At 36.1% G+C, this 13,909-nt stretch overlaps 1 protein-coding gene across 1 annotated transcript in view; it reads left to right on the top strand.

Moving 5' to 3' along the window:
- The first annotated feature begins 5,184 nt into the window (after positions 1 to 5,184).
- Positions 5,185 to 13,909, top strand: part of TEKT4 (tektin 4) — an 85,338-nt gene continuing 76,613 nt past the window's right edge. Inside the window, exon 1 of the mRNA XM_031945751.1 lies at positions 5,185 to 5,246. The gene's annotated coding sequence lies outside the window, so the exon portion shown is untranslated. The remainder of the gene's footprint in view (positions 5,247 to 13,909) is intronic.

The raw sequence follows: 13,909 nt of genomic DNA, 5'->3' as shown, positions 1-13,909 counted from the left end.
TATTTGAGTATTTCCAGCAATATTTACTAGAAGTCAATTAAGATACTTTGGTCAGAGATCCTTCCAAGTGATTGGCAAACAGAAATATGGTCTATATATATATATATATATATATATATATATATATATATACATATTTGAAGTTTATGTTGTCTCTCTAATATAATGGGAACTCCTTGAGGGCAGAGATTGTTTATTTTTTATCTTTATATCACCTAGTGTTAGGACAATGCCTGGCACAGAGTTGATAATTAATAAAAGCTTGTTGATCGGCTTTGGCAGAGAGAATTAGGATATCAATTTGCTAATGACTGGCTAGGCAACCCAGCCAGGCAGCTGCTCTTGTCTCATGCAAGCTGTTAGTTTTTGATTCCCATCTTGAAAGAAAGTAGCAGTTGCTTTTACCCAGAATCCTTTGAGGGTGGAATCATTAGCATTTGTGTATCTAACAAGGTTCTGCTACAGCAGATCTCTTTACTCCTCAGCACAGAGTTCTGGCTCCCACATTACCCTGTTCTTTAGAGTTTTATTTTTAGTGGAAAAAATGCCAAGGTTGCAAAGGAATAATAATGATAACTGTAGCTCACATTTATATGGTGCTTATTATTATATATATATATATATATATATATATATATATATATATTTTTTTTTTTTTACAGAAGGTTTTCTTTACCACGGTACTGTGAGTTAGATAATAATAATAATTTCTCAGGTTTCTATTATGTTTTAAGATTTACAAATCATTTTTCTCACAACCATATTTTTGTGAGCATAAGCATCATTGTCCTTCTTATAATAGAAGGGGAAACTTAAGCTCTGAAATGAGGAGTAACTTCTTCAAGATCACATAGCTTTAAAAAAAAACCTAAATAAAAATTTAAAAATGATTACATACTTGAATAAGTAGTAAAGATTCTGATTATTTCCAAATTATCCTGCATATAGCTTGTTAGTATATAGTTTTATGTTTAGTATCTCTTCCATTAGACTGTTAATTCTTTGGGGGCAGGGACTATGATTTATCTTCCATTATTTCCCCAGCATTTTACACAGTGCCTAGTACATAATGATTAAATGTTTATTGATTGGATGATTGACTGATTGGGAGATATTTCCATCCCATTCAGATCACAGAGATAGAGTGTGTTTCTACTCCTGCATGCTGATGGGCCCTCTCAGCTTCTGCAGATCTCTTTTGGACAAGTCACATTTGGTTCTCTATCTACTTTGAGCTAGAGGATACAGTGAAAATTTGAAGCTTGAATCTTTTATAGCTATGTACTAGCTGTGTGACCCTGTGGAAGTCACTAGCCTCAGTTTTTCTCATTTAAAAAATGGGAATAACAATAATACCTACCTCTCCGAGTCATTAGGAGGATCAAATGAGATATTTATAATGTACTTTGCATAATATAAATGTTAGTTGTTCTATTTCCCAGCATCTCTCTAGGGACCTTAGAGGTCATCTAGTCCAAGGTCTTAGTTTTATAGAAGAGAAAACTGAAGTCCAGAAAAGAAAGCTCATACTTCAGTCAACTGGTATTCCCTAATCTCTTGTTATTTCACAAAATTCATCACTCAACAATGGGTTGCAATGGATAGCTCTTTCCCCAGATAATTAGAAACACTGAATGATCAGAGATTTTGAACAGGTTTATCTCTCATACCCTTTACAGCACTGATGCTCTTTATCTGTGATCTCATGATCTCCCAGAGCAGGCTGTGTTCCCCACTCCTGCCTATTCCTGCCTATTTCTACCTATTCCTACCTTAGTGGATGCTGAGTTTTTGAAATCACTTAATCTCAATTATGACAAGTCACTGATAAACATAGATTTAGAACTGGATAGTACCTCAGAGTTCATCAAGTGAAGATCTTTTTACAAATAAGGAAACTGAGGCTCAAAGAAAAGTAAATCCGTTTGCCTCATGATCACTCAGCTAGTAAAGGTGAATTCCTAGTCCATTGCTCTATTTTAGCATGCTACTTGGTAATACTACTCTAAGTTTTTTAGACTTTTTGATTTTGTTGTATTTTATTTCTGGCATCCTTTTAATAAAATAGAGCCACTGACATGGCTAGAAAGATAAGTATCTATGGAGAGAATTTTTTTTATTATAGCTTTTTATTTACAAGATATATGCATGGATAATTTTTCAGCATTGACCCTTGCAAAACCCGCTTTTTCAACTTTTCCCTCTTTCCCCCATCCCCTCCCCTAGATGGCAGGCGTAGACCCATACATATTAAATATGCTAAAGTATATGTTAAATACAATATAGGTATTCTTATCCATACAGTTATTTTGCTGCACAAGAAAAATTGGACTTAGAATAAGGTAAAAATAACCTGAGAAGAAAGTCAAAAATGCAAGTGGACAAAAAACAGAGGGAGTGGAAATGCTATGTTGTGGTTCATATTCATTTCCCATAGTACTTTCACTGGATATAGCTGGTTCTCTTCATTGTTGAACAAATGGAACTGATTTGGCTCATGTCCATCAGAATTGATTATCATATAGTATTGTTGTTATAGAATGATCTCCTGAATCTCATTTCACTCATCATCAGTTCATGTAAGTCTCTTATGGAGAGAATCTTTGAAGGAAAGCATCATCTTATAGCTAACAGATGCTGGGCATCCAAAGGGAATGGTTCATAACAAGCTAGAGATGTTTATTATGCTGTTTGTTATTTTATTCACACAAAATATGAAGAGCTATGTGGAATTTTGTGTTTAATTTGGATGGAGAGAGAATCCCAGAATGTCAGAGCTGGAAGCAATTTAAGAAATTGTCCAATTGCCCCTGCCCCCTTATTTAATAAATAAAGAAAATAAAATATAGTAAGGCAAAATAATTAAGGTAATTTGACTTAGAGTTGGAAGAAATCTTTAAACATAATTTAGATCAATTCTCATCTTAAAGATGGGGAAATGATGTTAAAAAAAGATAAATTTAAATATTCCCAGGGTCATACAGAGAGTTGTTAACACAAATGGGATTAAAAATCAAATGCATTGGTTAATCTAGGGCTCTATTCATTAGGAAATATTGCCTTCTGTGAAGATACACTGAAAAGATTGATAGTTCCTGGGATTGCATACAAGTAAAGTAAGCAATCCCCAACATGGTGCAAGTTGACAGGTACCAAGAAGACCCTCAGATATCTTCACCCCATACCCAACTAGACTGTTATACTGCATTAGTTATATATATATATATATATATATATATATATATTCTATATATATAATTCTACCATTAGAACTAGAGCAAGCCACTGTTAATTCTGTCTCTATTAAAGTGCAACATTCCTTTCTCTTAGGTAGACAGTTGTGGACTCACAGAATTGGAGAGCAAGAAGGAAATTAATGACCATTAAGTACAGCTTTTTTTTTTTTACAGCTAAGGAAGCTAAAGCCCAGAAAAATCCAGTGATTTGACAAATAGCATATAGCTAGCAAAATGGAATGATCAAGATTTGAACCCCAAAGTTTTCATTTTAATCCCAGTGCTGTCCATTAAAATCGCATATCCTACTATGAGGATCAACAGAAAGGGATTGAAGCTTATAAGAAAAAATGGGATGACTAAGAAAGAAGGCAAAGAAAGTAGTCTAGAGATTCAAAAGAAATTTTAGTGACTTTAAAATTTGATCCTGAGTGGAGACAAATACATGATGTACTCATGGAACAAGAATGCAAATGCCTGAGAAGAGGGCAAGAAATCAATGAGATTAGTAGAGTGTAGGAGGAACAAAGAGTTCAGTGCAGTTCCCTAACTGCACAATGTAAGGAGACTGAAGAGTATAGGATGAAAAGGGAAAATCAGAATTAAATTCAGGGATGATTGTATAGAAGATAGATCACTGCACTTGAACTGGATTCAAATCTTGTTTCAGGTATGTACTTAGTTTGAGACCCTTAAGAAGCTATATAAATGTCAAATGTTAGTTCAGAGTTCTTATTGCTAACTGTGGCATAAAAGGAAGGTTAATACATAGGAGGTAAGACTGAGCGGAGCAAAGTGATTTCAGTCTACCTTCCTATGTTTCTCTGGAAAATAAGGGATGCTCTGTATAGTCTCCCAGATCAATACTATCCAGATAAAAGGTTTCATTTTGTGAAGAAAGCCTTTAGGATGGACCAAGAAGCATCTAAATGTTTGAGCTAAGTTCTTGGGAACCATTGTAACATCTTTTACTTTACAGGCAAGGGAGGAAAGCTGGAAACTTGTGATAAGGAGTGAAGGGAGATGTACATTGTTGTTTTAAAGGAAACAATAAAACCAATTTCATCATTTATACCAAAACACATTCTAAGAAAGATTGAATCAGATTCATTGGACAAGTGTTATTGAGTTACCCTCCTCCAGATCATTGAACAAATGGCACTGAACTTCTCTTCTCACAATGTCATATTTGTTGAACATTTATGTTTCTTACCCATAACTCTAGCCAGTTGTTCTATTCCGCTCTCCACAACAGGTGCTGTATGTTACTTTGCAACCTCTGACTATTTTTTGCCTATCACAAGAGTCCATCAAAGGCTAACAGTTAATCACAGTTCACAGTAGCATAATTCATGATTCTGGACTCCTCACAGGGATACCCAACCAAGTTCCTCTTAGTAGTACTTCTGTGAAAAATCAGATACCAGGAATATTTTAAGGGAGATTCTGTTTGCCCTGAGCCCAACCAGAAGAAAACAGGGCAAGTGGTAAGTGTTTTGGGGTTGTTATCAAAGCTTGCTTCTTGGGTTTGTTCCCTGTTGTTGCCAGAGAGAGACTGTGAATGACTCTTCCCTTCCATTTAATTTTTTTGATTGGTCCAAGTTGAACAAAGCAGAAAAGAGGAAAATGCCATTATGAAATGAGCAAATAAAAGGTTGCAGTTTAAAGGGGTAAAAAATTAAAAGGGAAAGGAAGTGGGAAATCATGGCAGGAACAGAGAAAAACTTGAAGGCTGAAAACATTTGAAATCAAAGCTCATTCTGCAGTCAGCCTCTGCCAGCATTGTCTCAGGCTAATGAGAGCCTGGGAGTAAAATGATTCCTCCCCTCTAATTAGAAAAGTGCTTCCTCCCTTTGGACAAAGGAAGTATCCGCCTTCTTTGGGACAATTAGCATTCAGAAACACTGTAAAGTTTTTGTACTTGGTTGATACCAGCAGATCTCCAGAGATGCTTGACCACAAAGACAAAGATGAGAAGCTAACTTGAGTTTGTGGATTAGCAATGGAAAGGTAAGGTCCCTGGAATTCTAAAACAATTGAAAGAGAATGGTATTTAATAAGCCCTCCTTAGCCTTAAACAAAATCAAGACAATTGAAAAAGAACTGTATTCAATACTTCCCTTTAGCCTTAAACAAAATCAAACACATTCTTACCTAGTATAGGTTGTTATTCACTTGTTTCAGTCCTGTCTCCTTGGTACCTCATTTGGGATTTTCTTGGAGACATGCCAGAATCTATTCAGAAAGAACAAGCCACCTCCTTTAGCAAGTTCACAATCTTGGAGAGGTGGAGTGAGATGGAAAACACCAGGGCTTTTCCCACTAGTAGCTGATAGTTAGACTACAGAATACATAAAGAGTGTAGGACACGGTATCACTAAGTGCTAGAATGCATTATATAGAGTGTGAGTGTGAGGGAAGAAAGAAAAGAGTGAGAGGGGAGAAGATCAAACTACTGGACTAAATAAGGAAGATGAATAGGATTCTGAACAGGTAGAGGCAGGGAGGCTGCTCAGGATGGAGAAAAAAATCAATCATAGGTTTATGGGACCATAGATTAACCTTAGTGTCCATGAAGTTCAGTCCTGCCAATCATGGAAAGAATTCTATGATAAACTTGGCTAATGAGCCTTAAGGAAGGATGGCCTCTTTTGGCAGTCAGAACAGACTATGGATCTCTTCTCAGAATATCATTTAATATTACATATATATATATATGTAATTATATTGTTTATCATTTAAATGCATAAAATAAAAATAGGATTATAGACAAAATTAATTATGATGAAGTAGTTATCTAATTTTTTTTAAAGATCCAGATCCTAAGTTAAGAACTACTGTTTTAGAACTAGGAGACTGCACCAACAAGGTTATGCAATGACCAATTCTGATGGACATGGCTCTCTTCAGCAATGAGATGATTCAGACCAGTTCCAATGATCTTGTGATGAAGAGAGCCATCTACACCCAGAGAGAACTATGGGAACTGAGTATGATTCACAACATAGCATTTTCACCCTTTTTGTTGTTGTTTGCTTGCATTTTATTTTTTCTATTTTTTTCTTGTTTGATTTGATTTTTCTCGTGCAGCAAGATAATTGTATAAATATGTGCATATAAATCCAATATATGTATTTCTACTATATTTAACATATATTGGATTATTCGCCATATAGGGGAGGAGGTGAGTGAAGGGGGGAATATTGGAATACAAGTTTTTGCAAAGGTTAATGTTGAAAAATTATCGATGCATGTGTTTTGAAAATTAAAAGCTTTAATAAAAAAAGAACTCCTCCTTTAGAAGGATAATTTAAAATGATATACACAGAGACAAATGTGGTGTATTCACACCTGGAATACTGAAGCAATTTTTGTCTACTGTTCTTCAGAAAAGGATAAATAGGACTCTTTTAAGAAAGTCTATAGAAAAGAGAGATTTGGTGGAGTGTCCAAATCCCTGGAAACAAATTCTAATTCCAACTTTGACATCAAATTGTTATATGACTTGAGGGAATTTTTTCTTCTCTGGGTCTCTGTTGCTTCCTATGTAAAGTAGGGGTTGGGCTAGATGTTTATAAGCTCTTCCAGCTCTAGAATTATCCAATTCTTTAAATTCCTAAAATTTTGAAGGAAATATAAAACCAATCAAAGAAGATGAATTAAGACAACTGAGCCTTTACACTTGGAAAAGACTGAGAAAGAGATTATTTTTAGAAACTATTTAGATTAAGGAGAAAGAAAACAGTTTGAATACCCTATTATTGAAACAAAGAACCCCCAGTAGACCCCAAGGGAAAGCAATTTAGGATAAAAATGAAAAATTACAGAACATTAATGCTGGGGGGAAAAAAAAAATTTTAGTGATCATTTAGTCTGAAGCCATAATTTTGAGGAAACTGAGGCTCAGGAAGGTTGTGGTTTATAACTGGTTACTCAGGAAATAGGAGAGACAGATAGATAAGAAGAAAGATACTGGATTTGGAGTCAGGAAATCTGGCTTCCATTCCAAGCTCTGACATCTACTATCTGAGTGGTCTTGAGCAAATCAGCTTTCTTGACCATTTTTCTCATCTGTATACTCAGTAGTTGATCTAGTAGAAAGATTACTGGCTCTGAACTAGTGGACCTGAGTTCCAATCCTAACTGCAACTAATGTAGCAGTTTTACATTCTACTATAGCTATTTCAAATCCCAAACCAGGTTTCTTTTGGAGAGCTATAACTAATAAAGGAGAAATGTATTTTTCTCCCAGTCATAAACATGGGAGCAGCATCCTAGCAATCTCAAGAGGGGCTTCCCTGCTTCAACCCCTCCCCATAGAGCCTGTGCCCTCTGTTGTCCTGTGCCTCCACTCTCAGGACTCTGTCATTATGGCATGCACTGACTAAATTTGCCCCTCTTTCAACTCCTGTGGGAGAGTGAGCAGGACTTTTTTTCTCTCAGTATGACTGCCTAGAAGGGTGACAGCTTTATTCAGTCTCCCTGGACCCACCTCACCTTCAACTCTTTTTACTCTTGGTGAAAATTTTTTCTAGTTATTTCCAACTATAAAATAAGAGTAGTGGACTAAATGATTTCTAAGATCTTCTCCAGTTTTAAATCTTATAAACCTATGAGAAGAATCTTAGAATTACTCCAGTTTCATTAAGCAAATATATTTAAACTTTAATTTTAAAATTTATTGCCATATTTTGCTTTTATATTACCTATATTTCTTTCTTCTCCCAGTAAGCCAAAACTTGTAACAAAGGATAAAAAAAGTAATTCAGTAAAAATAACCAAAAACATTAACCAAATCCGACATCATATGGAAAGTTCTGAACCCTACATCTACAAAGGAGGCAAGATGATTACAAGGAAATGAATTTACATCTCTTTTTTAGGACTAAGCTTGATCATTATAATTTCATAGTATCGAGTTTCAATTGTTTTGTTATTCTTCCTATTTTGTTGTTGTAGTCATGGATATTATTTTCCCAATTATTCTTGCTTCATTTTGAATTTATTAATAAAAGTATTCCCATTTTTCTGTGAGTTCATCATATCCATCAATTCTTACCACATCATAACATTCTGTCACCTTTAGGTACCATAGCTTATTTTGCCATTTCCTAGTTGATGGGAATCTACTAACCAATATTTAAGTGACAACTTCGTATCATATCCTGTGTTAGGAACCTTAGAATTGGAAGGAACTTTAGAGATCATCTAATCCATTCCCTCCTACTAAGCACAGGGGCCTCCTCTATAGTATTTTTAATAAGCTGTTTTCTCCTTGCTCACCCCTTTCACTATCATGTTCTTTCACTATCACACAAGGCAGATCATTTCATGGTTGGATAGTTCTAATCACTAGAAAGTTCTTTATTTGGCACTGAAATGATTCCTTACAATGTTTCCCTCCTATTATTGGTTCTAGCTTTGAACCACCTCCCCTTTAAGTAAAACAAGTCAAATCCTTCTTTTCTAAACAGCTCTTCCTATATTTCAAGACAGCTATCATTTTTACACACACACATGCACATGTGCACCCCTAAAATCAGTCTTTGTTACCTCCATCTACCACCCTCCCCCATTCTGTCTGGCTTGTTGCACTTCAATCTACTAATGTCCCAAGAATGGCAGGAAAGGAGAGAGGGAAGGGGAAGGAAGAGATGACAGTTGTCTGAAGGACAACAGAGTGATGGAGAAGGAGGAGTACTGGGGAACAGCTTGCTCTGTCAAAACTGTTCCATGCGAGAGAAACCTTTCATCAGCTTTCCCAAGGGAAGGAGAAAAATCCTATGGTGGATCTGAATTCAGACAAGCTACCCATCCCACGTTGCCTTGCACACAATATGCCGCTTGGGCTCAGTGCATATCATCACAGCTAATCTCGTGCCAGCTGTCCTGAAGCTTTCTTCAGACAACACCAAATAGAAACTGATAATAGGAGGAGCGTTCCTTCTCATGCTTTTCCCCTTCCTGCCAACCTCCCCCGACCCCCCTTCTCCATTCTGGGAGAGAAGATGACTGAGTTGAGCCAAAAGAAAACTTCATACACTCAGCTTTCAGAAGAGAAAGCAAACTGCATTCTTTCCCTTTTCTGGTGGTGTATTAGACTTGTAGTAGCAGAGTGACACCTCATAATTCACAGTTCCTGAGAGAGGGGAGACCCCACCACATGAGAACTTGGAATGGTTGGGTGGGAAATTGAAGGCTTTGCTAATCAAGCCCACAAGATTTCTGAGAAGGAGGACTGGGAGAGCAAATGTTGCCAGGCACGCAAGCACTTTGGAAGCATCCAGATACAAACAGCGTAGGGGAAGAGGCAGGATAGTGTGGGGAAAAGAGCTCTAGTCTTAAAGTCAGCAGAGACAGGGCTCTACTTCCTGCCTGGCTACTTCCTGCAGGACTTCACCTCTCTAGGTGGGAGCTCAGTGAAATCACCTGGGCCCTCTGGACCTTAGTTTCTCCATTTGTAAGACAGAAAAACTGGGTTATCTGGAAGATCCCATGCAGTTCTAAATATTAAATTCTTGATAAAGTAAGTTTCCCTATCCCCATCTTAAAGACCTCTATTAGCCACATACATGCATAGTACAACACACACACACAGAGCAACATACAGTGCATACACATGCATGCATACATGTGTGTACACATGAATATCTAAATAATTTGTAGTGGCTATGATTTCTACATATTCCTCCTGATGCTGTCATGTGAAGGAGAGATTAGCTTAAATGTAAATTTAAGGCTAATGTCATGAAAAGTCCTAAATAGAACAAGTTGCAGGCAGTTAGGGGTTGTAATAGGAAGAGTTCTAAGTTTGAATCAGGAAGACCTGCCTCAGGATACCTATGTGACACTGGACTTAATAGCTCTCACTCTTAGTTTCCTCATCTATAAAATGGGAATGATTATGGCTCCTACAAATTATATACGGATATATTATATGTGTTTATATATACCTGTACATACGTTGTATATACATGGATATTCATGCATGTGTTTATGTGTATATAGACAAATATCATGTATTATGTATATGTATGTATTAACATTATGCTCACTATAAGTTTTAATTTCAATATACATTATACAAATTCAACTTTACATAAAGAATTCAGTCTTCCATCCATATGTCTGTCTCGACCATCCCCTCCTGTCTGTATCTGCATCTGGCATCCACATGGCACCTCTGTGTTCTTCCTCTTGGTTTGGCCAGGCCTACATATGACTGGCCCCAGACTCCACTTATTTCTCCTTGTGCTCTCACTTCCTTGAACCATTTCTTCCACCATGTGTGTTTTGAACCATGTGCTGGTTCTATACCTCCATTGGGCAGGGTGGAAGTAGGGCAATTTCCTTCTTGCCTGCCTCCCTCCCTTTCCTAGTAAATTCCTATTATGTAAAGATCATGTAGAGGTCTGCAGAAAACCTACTTAAAGTCTATATGTGTATATATTGTATTATATGCACTCTATAAACATTAACCATTATCATCACTATTACTATCATTACATAGAAATCCCTCAAATCTTTAACCCTTGGAAAGGAGCTGATATGTTCTGCTATAGTCCATACAACAACCTTCTTTTTTTTAACTTTTTATTGACAGAACATATGCCTGAATAATTTTTTATATTATCTCTTGCACTCACTTCTAGTTCCGACTTTTCCCTTCCCTCCCTCCACCCCCTCCCCTAGATGGCAAGCAGTCTTATACATGTTAAATATGTTACAGTATATCCTAAATACAATATATGTGTGCAGAACCAAACAGTTCTCTTGTTGCACAGGAAGAATTGGATTCAGAAGGTAAAAATAACCTGGGAAGAAAAAAAATGCAAATAGTTTATACTCATTTCCCAGTGTTCCTTATCTGGGTGTAGCTGTTTCTGTCCATCACTGATCAATTGGAACTGAGTTAGATCTTCTCTTTGTCGAAGAAATCCACTTCCATCAGAATACATCCTCATACAGTATTGTTGTTGAAGTATATAATGATCTCCTGGTTCTGCTCATTTCACTCAGCATCAGTTCATGTAAGTCTCTCCAAGTCTCTCTGTATTCATCCTGCTGGTCATTTCTTACAGAACAAAAATATTCCATAACATTCATATACCACAATTTACCTAACCATTCTCCAATTGATGGGCATTCATTCATTTTCCGAACTGACATGAACTAGGACTAGAGAAATCATAAAATTCAACCACTAAAGAAATATTACTTGAATTTTACTCTCACAACATCTCTGGAAAGTATATGCTACTAAGCAAATTACCTACAGCTAAAAAGTAACAGTAGTGATTCAAATCTAGGTCTTTTGATTACAAAACTAATGTACTATGCATTGTAATTTGTTAACAGGAATGAATCTCTGGTCCAAACTAAACATGCAAGGTCATAGAATTGTAAATTGATATATATACAATGATGACTTTGTCCAATTTCCTCATTTTATAGATGAGAAAACAAACCCAGAAAGGTTACTTGATTTGTCCAAAGTTATGGAGGCAGAAAGTTGAAAAGATGAAAATGAAGCACAGAACCCAGATTCAGCTGTGACATGGGATAATGAAAATCAAGATCAATTTGGGAGAATTGGATTGAAAAGGCAATGGATTGAAAAGCCTTCTCTCTTAGAAGGCCTTCAAGAAAAACATAAAGGAGCCCTTCTTCAAAGTTGTTTGATTGGAATCAACATAATCTGAGAGTTCTTTCTATCTAAGTCATATGTAAAATCTTAATATTATTGTCCCAGAACTGGATTGGAAAAATGGTTTGACTAATTTTTAAGAACAGAATAAGACTACTTCCCTTTCTTCCAATCTCTATCCAGAGCCATACACCTTCAAATCTTTTACTGACTTCCTAAGATTTGAAAGTTTGTCCTTAAATAATCTGATCCCAGGCTCTCTAGGCAGGCCAAAGAGTCCTGAATTTGAAGGCACATAACACAAATTCAGATTTTAACTCTGTCTTTGTGAATACAGCCAAGTCACTTCACCTTGCTAAACCCCAACAGATGACCTCCAAAATTCCTTTCAACCCTGTGTCTCTGATCCTATTATATATATCTAGGAAACATATATTGATATTCTCTCTGAGGAATCAATAATTGATCTCACTGAAGAGATCCCATTGCCTTTTAAACCCAGAGAGAATTTAATGAAGTTGGAGAACACATTTCCCTCAATTCACCATTGGCCACAAGCCTGGCCTGACCTGAATTCACTCATAAAATTCAGTGAAAGGAATTTTGACAATTAATAGGAATCTCCTTCCAATCTATCCAATCCCCATCTCAAAACTCTTTTTGGCTACTGATGCCCAAATTTAACTCTCCTTTATCTTGAGCAAGTGACAACCAGCATCCAAAAGAACCTCATTAAGACAGCTTAAGATGGGGATGCAGTTACTAGTCAGTTTCACTCCTCTGATCTGTACCCTATTGTTCTTGATGGGGCATTATTGCACATATTTGTAGGTGAGCCCTAGATTTCTTGCTATTCTGTGACTTCATGTTCATTTGAGTCAAGAACTTAATATCACCAAAGGGAAACTAGGATTGATCCTCCCTAGAATGCCCCTGGTTTTCAGTGAAGGAAATGGAACATGAAGGTAAAAATCGATTTTGGAGAAACTGTTTTCAAAGCAGGAAATTTAAGGAATATCATCCTCCACATAGAAGCATCCCCATGCTTGTGGTTGTACAACCATGGATTCTACTTCATGATACATGCCAGTGTTTTTGGAAAGTCCCATTTAAACTTGTGTAGTATATTAATAAACATTTCTGAGTTTGATGAGTTGTTACTTGTGCTACTCATCTTGGCCGAATCATTTCCACTCAATAGGCCATATCTCAATTTCTTTTTTTGTGAAATCAAGGGTTGGTTTAGATGAGGAGTTCTTAATCAGTTATCTGTGATCTTTTTTTTAAAAATGACAATTATATTTTTATATAATTGCTTTCCTTTGTAATCCAATATATTTTATGTATTTAAAAACATTCTGAGGTGTCCAGGGCTGGTCTAGGTTATTTCAAATATCCTTTTTGGCTCTAAGAATTATGATTCTTTGTTCTTTATCAAACTAGGGTATGACTTGGGAGAATTTTATTAAATTCACTATGTTCATTTTTCATGATATATAAACAGGTGTGCTGCATTACCATTTTGATTCTGCAAAATACATTTATATGATCTCATTTTATCTTTGTACTATCAAGACTTTGAGGTCTGTTGGCTAAAGCATTTGATTTTGAAGGTTCACATTTTTATTTTCAGTGTGCAGTATTTTTCCTATTAGGTATTCGCCAAATTGTAAAATGAACCCCCTCTTTGTGATAAGATTCGGTGGTGCTATTCTATTTTCAACAATAAAGAAACTGAGGCCCAGAGGGATACCCTAATGCTAACAGTAAAATTCAAAGGCTAGAGAAGTCCAGTAGCAGGAGGCTGGCACCGGTATTTTGAATACAATGGCTCCCTCTGTTGGTACATAATTTTTATGTGTTTTTTTTTTTTTTAATTAAAAAATATCATACTGCCTTTCCTTGGGAAATTGAGAAGTTCTTATTCTGAGGTTTTAATCCCTAGGCCATGGTTATTCTAAACCTCAGATCCTAAAACATTTTTCTTTGTTTTTACTAATTGTTTTCACTAATTCAATTTACTATT

Source organism: Sarcophilus harrisii, chromosome 1, assembly GCF_902635505.1.
Source record: "Sarcophilus harrisii chromosome 1, mSarHar1.11, whole genome shotgun sequence".
In the NCBI taxonomy this organism is placed as follows: Eukaryota; Metazoa; Chordata; class Mammalia; order Dasyuromorphia; family Dasyuridae; genus Sarcophilus; species Sarcophilus harrisii.
Note: the sequence above shows the minus strand (reverse complement) of the source record. Positions and strands in the feature narration are given on the sequence as shown.